The sequence below is a fragment of the Arvicola amphibius genome, chromosome 13 (genome assembly GCF_903992535.2).
Source record: "Arvicola amphibius chromosome 13, mArvAmp1.2, whole genome shotgun sequence".
NCBI lineage: Eukaryota > Metazoa > Chordata > Mammalia > Rodentia > Cricetidae > Arvicola > Arvicola amphibius.
Window position 1 is genome coordinate 21,021,749 of NC_052059.1, and position 13,094 is coordinate 21,034,842.

Sequence of the window (13,094 nt, forward strand, 5' to 3'; positions counted from 1 at the left end):
GAGTGTAAAATGATCTGACTTGTTTAAAAGGATCATTCTGGCAGCTGTTGAAAATCAACTCTGTGTCATCAAGAATAGACATGGCATGAACTTGCAGAAGACTTCGAGTAAAACAGTGTCAATTTCATAGAATTAGGATATAATTTTACAAACCACAACCTTGAGTTTTATAGCTTATATTCCACGAATGCAAATATTTTCATTTCAAAATATCTCTAAACTGAAATTATTTCCAGGAGTCACTTATGAAAACAATATTTGATCCTCAAAAGTTCAAGACCATAAATCAAATATATAATTTAATTTGTGCAATGATTTATGTGCACAATTCTTTATAGTATTCTCTATGTATCTGTAGGGAAGATCTTATCTAACGTATACAAAAACCCTGTGGTGTTGAGAATTGGTAATTACTGTCTTACCAAAGGTAAAGGACCTTACTTAACTAGATAGTGACTGAACCAGGGTGAGTCACTAATCCGAGCCTAAAGCTCTCTCTATCACTTTGCCTCAGACATGACCCACATTAAAATTGCTGTTAATGACCCACAAATGAAGGGAATTTTCAGAAGATATTAAATTAAATGGGAGGGGGTAGTGCATAGGCAATTAATGAGAGGGAAATAATAAAAATCAATCGTGATAACTTTGCTACTTTATCTCCTGACCCCCTATTTTCACCTAAAAGTCACTTATTCAAATACTGTTGGAAATTGGAGCTCATTCAAGGTCAAAACTTATGGCGAAGTGGCTACTAGCCAAAGCTAACTTTCTGTCAAAATTATCTTTAAAAGAGGGTAGGCAGAAGGTTCCCTTGAGGTCAGAAATAAAGGTATTTCAAAAACCTTGGGTCAAGCATGCCTCTTAAAAAATTAAATGATGTGAAATTTGTCAAAAATTAGTAAGGTCTGTGAAACTCCATTTAAGAAGTTAAACTGCTGTAGATCATGATGCTTGCCAGCTTTTAAAGTTTAAAACTCTTTTACCAAATCAGGTCGAAAACCAGTCAAATTGTTAAGTTTCTATTTTATTGCCAATGTCCTTTCTCTATTCTATTTCCACTTGAAAGCCTCTGAACAGCTCTTGTTGAATATGGGCTATTTCAAAATATATCATTTTAAGCTCCCCAACCAGCTTGACCTTGAGTCCGGAGTTGGACTTGGCTCTGTGTCTCTGAGAGTCTAAGGATGTTACACCATGGATAATCAGTCTGGTTAGCCACACTTCCTAGGCTGACCAATGAGCCTGCTCTGGTGGATCAGCTCTGTCTCGAGAGAACTTACCAGTCTGCATGTTTCTTCTGTGTGAGAGAGAAGAGCCAAGTGAATGTCAAAGCTGGAGAAGTTGAGTGTGGCTGGAAGTCTCTTCTCTTTCCCATCTAGTCCCACTGGATCGGTTTCTCTCTCGCCCACTGGTCCCCACAGTTACTTATGAAATAATCATTCAGAGACTTAATATTAATTATAATTGTTTGGCCGGTGGCTCAGGCTTCTTACTGGCTAGCTCTACATATAAATTAACCCATTTCTAATAATTTATGTATCACCACGTGCCCTGTGGCTTACTGGTAATCTTCCAGCATCTTACTCCTCTGGTGGCTGATGGCGTCTCCCTGACTCCACCTTCTTTCTCCCTGACTTTCTGTTTAGATTTCCTGCCTAGCTATATTCTTCCCTGCCATAGGCCAAAGCAGCTTCTTTGATTAACCAATGGCAATAAAACATATTCACAGCATACAGAGGGGCATCCCACATTGGTTGAGATGTTAGAACAGCTGAAGTTCTTCACAGATGAGCAGGAGAATGAAGCTAGCCTGAGAGTGGGAGGTGCTATTTACTGGATTCTTAAGTATCTCAAGTTTTACGATTTTTCACATACATTATTTATTTCTCCTCAATGCAACATAAATTTGTATTTACTAATACTGAAACAGAGTTTCAATAGTCATTTTAAATAATAGTCTAATGAAAGGTTCCAGCCAAGATTGTTTGACTCCAAATCCCACAGTGTGGTGACTCCCTCTAGTTCTGTACTCCCTCTTAAAGCGAATCTATCCCTGAATCGTATCTGTACTCCTAAGCCTTGTTGATGCTACATCCTTCACACTGTAATAGGGACAATAATGCCTATGGGCATCTGTGTATGTCACATCTGAACGCATTGAGGCTATACCCTTTAAATTCATTTACACTTTGGGAGAATATTGATTGTACCGAGAGTAGTTAAACCAAATAAATTACGATACAAGCTGAAGTTAGTTCGCTGCGATGGACACACACCTTAAAGCCAAACATTCAAGTCACTTTCTCTATGTAAGAAACCAGAAGATACTGTTGGTTCTGGAGTGACGACATAGCTAAGAGTCAGAGCCCAAATTTGGAGAATTTCTCTTTTCCGTTTCTAATTTGGTTAAACATAATCACCAAAACAGACGAGTACTACCAAAACAGGAAAAAGCCAGAAGAAAAGTAAAAAGATTTCACATCAAAGTGAAATATTGATGATTATTTCTGAACGTTATGCTGACAGACTCTAGCTAAAATCTGATTAGAAGATTAATGTCAGATATATTAGCCAGAGATGATCTCTCTATATCAATTTAAATCATATCACTCATCCTTCCCCAGTCTGGGTGTGCTCTCAGCTATAATGACCTGAATTCAGAGCAAGAGCTGACACCCCACTCCATCTCCTCTTCACGGTCCCCAGGAAGGCATTCTGAGCCCTATTCATCTTTCTATCCCTGAGGTCCAAAAGGGTGATCTCTCAAGATCATTATGCTCTCTTCAAATTACAAAGACAAAGACAATTTTTCCTTTGATAGAAAATATGTCCCGGTCTGTGTCGCTTCATTGTTTTGGGAGCACATAGCAGGATTTTGACATTGGTCACTAAGTTGACTGAGATTTTCCTCTGTAGAAGTTAAACAAAATGGATTCATGGAATTATTAAGACAAAGATCCATTTCCCTATGTTTAATATTCAATATCAGTTGCCTAAATGAGTAAAGTGATACCTTGGTCACAAGTTACCACCTGGGAAACTTTTTCTTAGGTTCAGGTGTTAAAATTTGGAAGTGTAATGAGGATGAACATAAGAAATGAGACCAAATTGTGCTGAATCTGCTTCTTCTCTTCCTTCCTTTTTATTCTTCACTTCCCCTTGCTTCCTTTCCATTGCTCTCCTCTTTGTTTTATTTCTTAACCCTTAGGTGAAAAGGCAATAATTTTTATATTATTTAACAGACTAAATGGGTCCCTTAGCATCTTAATGTTAAAAATCATATCAGTGCTGCCAAGTGCTTGTCTGCTCACAAACCCAGACAGTGCTCATTCATTTACACACCCAGACAGCTCCGCTCACACACCCAGACAGTGCTCGACCCTCACATACCCAGACGGTGCTCATCCCTCACACACCCACACAGCGCTGTCCACTTACACACCCAGACAGTGCTCATCCATTTACACACCCAGACAGCTCCGCTCACACACCCAGACAGTGCTCGACCCTCACATACCCAGACGGTGCTCATCCCTCACACACCCAGACAGCACTGTCCACTTACACACCCAGACAACGTTCATGACAACTGTGCTGACACTTGAAAACTGCGTGTTGCTCATCTTCCCAAAAGAAAGATATTTAAACTAAATGCAAATTAGTGTTCATCGTTGGTCGTTTTTCTCCCATTAGTTTGTGTAAGAAAGGATTGCTTTGTGTTCAATTAAACAACATGTTCTGGCAACGAGGCCTTTTTGTTTCCATGTGTGATGGGTGAGGGTTGAGCAAGTGTTATCTCATTTGGTTATTTTGTCAGAAAGAACAGTAGTAAATCATTTCCCAACATCTCCTGAAACATTAGATTTCATGTTTGCTGTACTGGTACTTTAAAAATTCCCAGTAGGATACAATGACTATTCAAGTTATTCCTCGAGTTCACCTACTAACTTTGTTTCACTTCACACTTCAGAGTTTTCAAATTTGTTTCCTCAGGAAAAGCATCTCATTCAGGCTTCAGCAGGTGACCAAGCCCAGTGTGGAGAGTTAATACCAGTATGGATAGATAACTAGGAACTTGAACACTCTCTCTAGAGAACCATGTCCAAGTTTTCAAGCCTGAAGATCACTGACAAATAGGTAAGAATTTGGCGTCTCAAGAAGGCAGCTTTTCAGGTTTTATACCCCAGGATGACTTAGAGTCAACTTGCATATACCAAATGGAAAACGAACAAGGAGAAAGGTTCTCAACAGATGGGGAGCAGCCACAGAAGAGATTTAGGGGGCGTGGTTTTGCCAGTTTTCCTTTTCTTTTGTGTCGTGCTCATGAACGCCGTGACGCCGTGAAGTGTGTAAGCGAACAGGCATGCCACCAGACGGTAACCTTCTCCGTTACACTAAACCGCTAGGACACTATGAGGAAGTTTTGGCTTCCCCAGAGCTTCCCAACTTTCTTCATGGTTATTAAGTCCGCGTATCCAAGGAATTATATTTGTTTTTTTGTTCGCTTGAACTAACTCATCAAAATTTGACTAACAAGACCACATTAAAAATACAAGAAGACTTGTGTGTTCTTTTTCTCAACACAAAGAAAATATCTCAGTGTCTGAAATACAACATTTCCCCCAAGAAATTATTTCCACATTTAGAAGGTTCTACTAAAAACAAGCCGTGGCTTTAATTAGGACTCAGAAATTCAATGACATGTGAATGTTCCCTTACAAGCATGGCTTTCATTCATTAGGTGTGTCCCTGAGTTTCCTGTTTAATTTCAGGTTAATGAAATAAATACTTTAATACAGCTCTATTTTTTCATATCCTAATGCTCTATGAATGAACAGGGCAGCATTCCAAATTCCAGGCTCAGTGTCTGCCTCTCACCCAGGGTCAGACATTTGAACATACTTAGCAAACCATCGGTCCCAGTCTAAGAACAAAGAAGTTCTATTAAGTCTTTTGTTGCAATTGAAAGATTCTTGTAAGATCAATGCAGGTGGGTTTTTTTTTTTTTTTTTTTTTTTGGTGATGGGGCACTCCACCGTAAAATTGAAGAGGCTAAAAAGGGGTACAGCATTCTCTTTGGGGAATAGGTGGTCTCCCTAAGCTACGAGGGCAAAATGTAATGACACCTTTGCCGTTTGCCACTGCTCAGAAAACTCCACTCTGACATTTCATTTTACCTTGGCAAACAACTGCCATGAAAAATAGCCAGGTACATTACAGGATATGCCCTTATGCATGATATTTTGTATCAGATATATCAGTCACATTGCAAAGGACTTAGATCAACTTAAAAAAATAAAGCCCAATAGAATGATTACAGCCGCTGCCTAGAATGACAAGTATTATCAACAAAAATTAATCAGGCGCATCTTTTAGTGAACTCAATTAATAATGTGCAACAACAGGGTCTCTTTTCTTAAGATGAAAATTAATTAGTGGAGGGAAGGTCACTTGGAGATGCTGACATCACTCATCAGAATGCTCTGGCAGCTCTAATTATTTGTCTTCCAGGCTTGGGTGATCAGAAATTATTGCAATACCTGAGCAACATTTTGAAAAAGCTTTGTGCATGGCTCTTTTAATTAGACCTGGTATTTGATTAATGCAGTGGGAGCCTTTAGATCAGGCTCTTATCATTGAGTGACTTAGAAGTTTTAGGGAATTATACTGTGGAAGACAGGGTCACTGAAGGGGTTTTGAATCTATACATTTTTATTATTAAAAGAGTTATAATGCTTAATTTGATTTATCTTTTTCTCTTTCAAAGCCCTTTCTTCATTGCCAAGCATGATAATATATGGGATAGAATTTCATTAATTTTTATTTTAAACTTTTTTTTGTCTCTTAATTACAATGACTCGCTTGGAGTTTTAGAATTGAGCGTTCAATCTGAAAATATTTAGGATTTATAGGACAGCATCTAAACAGTGAATTCACACACTAGGTCAAAACTCAATATTAGCAGTAAATACACGAGGCTCTTTTATGCTCTGACATTGTGGGCTTGCAATGTGATACAGAAGTAGACCAGCAAAAATATGCAAAATTGACAGTAACTGAAGTATAGTTATTTCATGTGTTAAATAAATAAATATCCAAACTCAAGAGGCTAACATTTTTAGCCATGTGGTAAACTTGTTTATATTAAATATGTAACAGCTTAAATATAATTGGTGTTTTTCATGCAATTTTACGTGGAATTCATTGCAGCACATTTTTGGCTGATGTTCACATAATGTAGTATTAGCTAAGTCTTCAAGGATCCCAAGATAGATTAAAAAAAAGGGTGACTTTCAAAATGCATTTTAAAACTTCTGTTAAGTCGTGTGTGCGGTGGATACACACGTGTGTACCTGCATGTGTCCTCCGTCACCCTCCACGCATTCCCTTGAGACTCAGATCTAGGCTGACAACAAACAGGCCCCAGTGAGTCCTCTTGTCCCTGACTCCACAACTGCTCAGGTTATAGGTGTGCACACAACCACTTCTAGAGTTTTACATGGGTGCTTGGGATTTGGACTCAGGTCTTCAGGCTTTCACAGTGACGACTCTTACTCACTGGGTCACTTCCCAGCCTCACAGTGGCGTTTTTATCTGCTGGAGTTAAGTCTTTACAACTAGGAACTGTAAGACATGCCTGACGTTTCACTGTAAGACGGGTGATTTAGGATCAGCTGTGTTGTATCTGTGAGGAATGTGGCCCCTCCATTTTACTCAAAAGCCAGTGAACCCCCTTGGGCTGGAGAGCACAGCTTCCGATGAGGAAAATGAAGTACAGGCATGTCCTTACTTATTTTTTTCACTCTGGAGTTCAGTGGTCCTAATCTTTCTCTTTATTTTGTAACATTATGTATGTTGTCTACAAGAGTGTATTCCTTTGGATGTCTGATTGCAATAGAGAATCGAATTCAAAACCGAAGCTCTGCAACCCAACCCATTCTGGCCACTGTCTTATTTACTCCTGAAAGTGAAGGTCTTCTGGCTTCAGGACAAAACTGCAAAGCAACAATTTTTTAAGGGGCTGGGGAGCAATACTGGCTTAGCAAAGAAGGAACATACAGTTAATTGAGCCCAATTTTCTCCTCTCTCTCTCTCTCTCTCTCTCTCTCTCTCTCTCTCTCTCTCTCTCTCTCTCTCTCTCTCCTTTCCCCCTCTATACACACTCAAATTTATTTTTTTTCTTGTGAGTAATTGCTGTCATAATTAGATTACCAGGATGCAGATAGTAAAATGAGTTTGGTTTAAGGTCGAAGAAGCCTGGGGTCACATCTTGAGTCTGCTGTTTTGTATTTGTGGGCCCATAGGCAAGCCCTTTGGATCCCTTTGGATCTTAATGCCTTTCATATAAACAAATATAGCCCCCGATCTCACCAAGGGTGAGGTTTAGGAAAACTAAATGAGATAATGTGTGAGAGAATGTTGATCTCATTGATCGAAAGTTTGGAGATTTTGATAAATCTTAATTTTATTCAGAATTTTAGACAGACTGTTTTGATTCTCTCTCAGCTATTTGTAAAAGGATTTAACTTCTTTGTATTGCTTTCAGGAAATGCGTTCTTAAAACAAGTTAATATACATCTTAAAGAGTTAGCAAATGTAGTTCAAACAATGTGTTTTGGAGTTGTCTGGGATGCCGATATGACTTAGATGTTAATGAAAAATAAAGTGACTTATACTCCATTCACTAGTAAAGCAGTTTAGGTACTTATTTCTCCTGATGAATTATGCATGCAAAGGCTGAATGGCACCCATTGATTTATTTTCTCTCTTTGCCTTGATTCTCAGGCTGTGTGCAAAGCAGTGTATATTTTTTTTCCTCTTCTGCACTCCCACCGACTATATTACGCTCCTGGGGCCCTTCAAGTGGAGGAGACACGCAGCTCTGCTCACGGATGGCAGGTCGGCCTATAAAGCCAAGGTAGTGAGCGGGCACTGGGGAGAAAGGATGTGAAAATTAGTGTCAGATGTGGAATAGTTACAGTGAAGTACAATATCTCCACTTAGACGTCGACTAGACTTGCTTTCCTAGCATACGTTTTGAAAACCTGCCTTTTAAAAGTCTTGAAATTCTAAGGTTTTTGACCGCAAACAAGATAATGATACTGGATCTTTTTTTTTTTTTTAATTTAAAATTTAGCAAATGTTTATGCATCATTTACAGGGTATCACAACATTTACAAATCATCGGAAATATCACTAGAAAAGAAAAATCTCAAACTGGGGAAAAGTGCACACTTTCCAGAAGGCAGCAGAGACAATAAAAACAAGAGGCTTAGCACGTGTTTGATAGTTCCCTCTTAATTGGTGTCACACAGCAAGGCTTGCCTATCCTGAATCCTAGATGCAGTGAGTTGCTGATTAGATTTTTCCTTTGTGGCCCCTTTCAGATTTCCTGATTCTTGCTACCCCTGTGGCTTGGGAAGGAAGAAAGTACAGACAGACATACATGTAGAAAAGCTGGCTCAAGTGAGTTGTGGGAACTCTGATGGACCAGGGAGCTTGTACAGGTTTACGATATATAGCAGAGGGCGAGGCATTGGCTAGACCCAGAGAGAGGTCTCTGTAGGTCAGCAGTCTGAGGCTGTAATGTCTGGGAGGAGGAGGCTGATGGTACTAGGTTGTATGAACACTGATCAACTCTTCCTAAACACTTCTACTTGCACCACAGTCAGTCTTAGTGCTTGAAGCGGAGGAAGGATTTTTCCATTTCTCTAAGCCTCATCTCAATGGCCATTCATGGGACAGAGGCCATGTCCAAGTCAACGGTCTCACTGGGGACTTCATTCTCCCTTTACATATTCGCTCAGGGCTTCCTTGACTCCCCTTGCCTGGCTAGGGGATGGCATTCTCTTATGAAAGCCCGATGATGATGTCTGACTGAAGACAGAACGGATGCTGTTTTGTAGGCCCACAGAGTCCCTAAATAACATAGGGATCGACTCTGGTCTGTCTCCTTCTGTTCTGAGTCACTGTAAATTTGAGGATAAGGGCAATGGGGCAGCTGTCCTCTGATTCCTTGGTTGCCCGACGAGAATGTCTGGAGATTCCATTTCTATTCCTGCTTCTGCCACGAGTCATGGACGAACTCTGAGATGGTGCCTATGGCTCTGTAGTTCTAGGACCCTTCCTCTTTCTTTCCACCATGAGTTTACAACATTAGTACCTGTGCCTGATTCACATTTGTAAACACAGTGGTAAAGCAAGACACGATGGGAGGTAAAACTCTAGGTTCCCTTCTGCATCATCTCTTGATGAAGAACTAGTTTCCTATTCACGGGGTTTCAATTCACTGTCCCAGTATCACTAGCTAGAGGTCCCATCACCAATGCTCTATTACAAGGTAGTAATTGAAACTTCCTCTTGCATGTCTTAGCAATTGTCCTAAAATATGCCCTCCCTCACTTGGTGTGCTGCCTGGTTCCTACACACTGATGGTCCATAGGCATGCCTGGCAGGACTCCTTTAATTGGCAACACTTGATTACTACTGAGGCTACCATCTGTAAGCTCTACATCTGAGTGATTTCAGAGAATGTTTGACACTGTGCATGAAGAAGCAGGTAGTGTCTAAGAGATATGTAGATGGAGCGGCGGGGCTGCGTCCCCCCACCCGGCTAGCTTTACATCCGAAATAATTCTTTTAAACACTGCCTGGCCCATTAGTTTCAGCCTCTTATTGGTTGATTCTCAGATCTTGCTTCAACCTATAATTAGTAATCTATGTAGCACCACGAGGTGGTCGCTTACCAAGAGAGATCTTAACCTGCATCTGTCTTAGAGAGGAGAAGCATGGTGACTGCCTATGGCGACTGCCTTGAAGCGTCTGCCTTCTCTCTCCCAGAATTCTGTTCTGTCTATTCCGCCTACCTAATTTTCTGTCCCATTAAAGGGCCAAAGCAATTTCTTTATTAACCAATGAAGGTAACACATAGACAGATGACCCACCTCCATCAGAGATAATAAACTTCATAAAAGGATCTAAAGGGAGCATTTCCAGGGCCGCACTTGAGAGAAGCCCAGGTTTTCTTTAGATAGCCGAGGCCCGGCTGGCTGTGGGAATTGAACCACCACTGCCCAGGAGGCTCAGCTACTGCATTTGGAAAGTGAGTGCGGACTAAGGCAGGCTGCCTGTGCTTTGCACCTTGCAGTGCCAAGACCCTACAAATGCCATTTGAATAACACAAAGGCTTATGGAAGTCACGAGCTTTCTCCAGAAAGGAAGAACCTAAGACGTCAGATCCCAACAGTCAGCTGATCTTGTGTGCTGCAGATAAACTGTGAGGGCATGAAGAATTCCACAGCCCCTCAGAAATGTCTTTCTTTATGTACAGGCCTTTTCCTTCAGGTGAGCAATTAGATCAAGACCCCCCCCCCCATCCTCACCCACCATCACTACAGAGAGAGACCTGTTCTCGCCTAACTTGCCTGGAGTTTTAAACACAATGTTGTAAGTGGGGCAGACCCGAGGTGCTTTCAGATTTGAAGTAAAATATGGTTCTTTTGGAAAGATGCTATTATCAGTCCCCTGCTGGAATTTCTATTAATTTATAGCATTTGAAACAAATTATAATAAACAAGTGCTTTCCGTCTTAGCATCATATATCTTATTGTCTTCATGAGCTGATGAGTAACCGATTAAATTAGCACAACCTTTCTCCGTGTGGAGACGCGGTGCTTTATCGGCAATAGTATATATCACTGTACAGCAAATTCCGCCGCGATTTTTCTTAAGCCTGTTAGTTTGATTCTATCCAATCAATAGAGAATGTTCCTGAGACAAGTATTGCTAGTAAATTCTTATTCTTTCTCCAGGACACATTAGAATTTAACTTGTCAGAAATATTTCCACGCACGCAATAAAACTTAGCTCTGTCAAATATGAGACTGCTAAAGAAGCCCTTGTCAAGTACACGGGACTCCAGTCAGTGGAACATACTAGATCACCTTGCCAACTCTTTTCTATTTGAGAAACAAAGGGAACTACATGTGTATATTAGAACTGATTAGCACTGTACCCTAAAGCAATTAAATAAATATTAGAAGAAACTCCCACAGCCCTTTGTTTTGCTATAAGGGGCTCAGCTGTGCTCCCTCTAACCCTAACTACATCACTTCAAATTACCAGTAAATTAACAGAGGAACACTTTCAACCTCAGAGCAGATTTGATCCAAATAGTCTTTAAATGCCATTTCTGTTCCTATTAACCTAAAGATCGGCATAGCAGATATTTTCTCGGGGCTGCCCAGCAGTCCAGGGCATTAATGGTGAAGTTGTGACAGCCCTTTTCATGATGATTTATGATTCCGTGTTTAACTTGATTACGCCAATGCTGACTCTGAATACTATTTCAATTAGTGCACAGAAGGTCACATCACAAATATTCCTCTATAATCTATTCCTATTAACACTAATACACAGAGTAACCAAATCTGTTCACCCTTGTTGATTCACATCATCCATAGCCCTAACTGCAGGCTTGTTTACCAGCTTCCTGCGCCGGACACTTCCGAAATGGTAATTTTCACTCCTTTGAGTATCATTAATAGCCACGCCATGACATGAAGAATCGAGCATCTCTGGGCTGGCATTTGTGTATTAATAATTATCAAAGCCTCAGATTTATTAAGCAGGAGATATGCTTTCTAAAATACCTGTCCAAAGCACTACTTCATGACCAATTACTAAGTAAATATACAAAAGATTTTTCGGAAAATGAAAGCAGCTTACACACCTAAAGTCAATTTTAGCAGTAACTAACTCTCATCTCATTATTCCCTTAAGTACTCTAGGGAATTGTTCTCATTTATATGTAACCAATCATAATCTTGTTTTCTTTTCCTTCTTTCTTTTTCTCACCTCTCATTTTTTTTGGGACCGATTTCTACGTTTAACCGTTGGGGAAAACTGAGAATACTGGGTCATCAAGTCTTTCTTTCCTTCCTGTGAACTGTTTAGAAAACGGTCCCCGTGGTACAGAATTAAGACTACAAAGAAGGAAGGAGTTTTATTGAAAAAAAAACTTTTCAATTTGTCCAAAGGTTAAAGCGAAACCAACTGCTAAAGACAAATCCACACATCATTTAAACAATTAGTGAGGAATGTTCAAAGACTTTGTGTTCAAAGTGCGCCCAGTCTGGATTTTCAGTCATATGTGGAGGCAAACTAGACGGTGAGTTAATTAACAATAAACCGAGAGGGCTTCGTCACAGCCTTTAACTACGCAGGGAGAGGCTGGCGTCCAGCGGAGAGCTTGGTGGCAAGAAGGAGTGGGATTAAACGCGACTCGTCTCTGTGGTTTGCTTTTTTTCCTTTCTTATTTTTTTTTTGTGATCTGAATTTCTTCATACAATTTTTAAAAACTAAGTATTTACATGAGAAAAGAAAAATATCAATCATATTTTTTTCACAACTCATAATTGACAACCTCTTGAGAACCGGGTTTTTAAGGATTCTCTGGCATTCAAAAATCCTATTCAAATTCCTCTCACCACCAGGTTTTCTGATTGTTCATGAGCTATTTGATGTAAGCCAAGTGTTTATTGGAGCAAGAAAAGGATGAAACACCCCCTGCTTTTTTTTTGGAGGGAGGGGCTGTATTTGTATAATTAATGCTTCTTAAAATTCTGGACCGTCAAGAGAATTCATTAAAATACTACTTTTGGTAAATACTAATTTATTTAAAAAATTGAAATTTGTTAAAATCTTCTCATATTCCCACATACTTCTTTCTCTCCAGTAGTTTTCCCCCCTCCCCAAGGTCAGTTTCTCTCATGATTAGCTTCCTAGGTCATCTTTCAGACCCATGTTTCATAATTCAAAGGATGCTATCATCTCCCTCCAAACATAGGTGGACAATTAGCCGACATAACAGAGTACCGGATGCTGAGTGAGCATGTCACTGTCCCCTGGCCATCTGTTAAAAATGAGTCTTTGACTCTACTCAGTGAAATGGCGTACGCTAGTACTCCCGTGTGTGGATGATAGTTCTGTGAAGGAACTTTTGAGGTTAGCACCTAAGCTCGATAATCAATCTGCACATTTTTCCCTGTATGAGTGTTGACAACTCAAAGCCTTGGCTGGGCTCTTCTGAA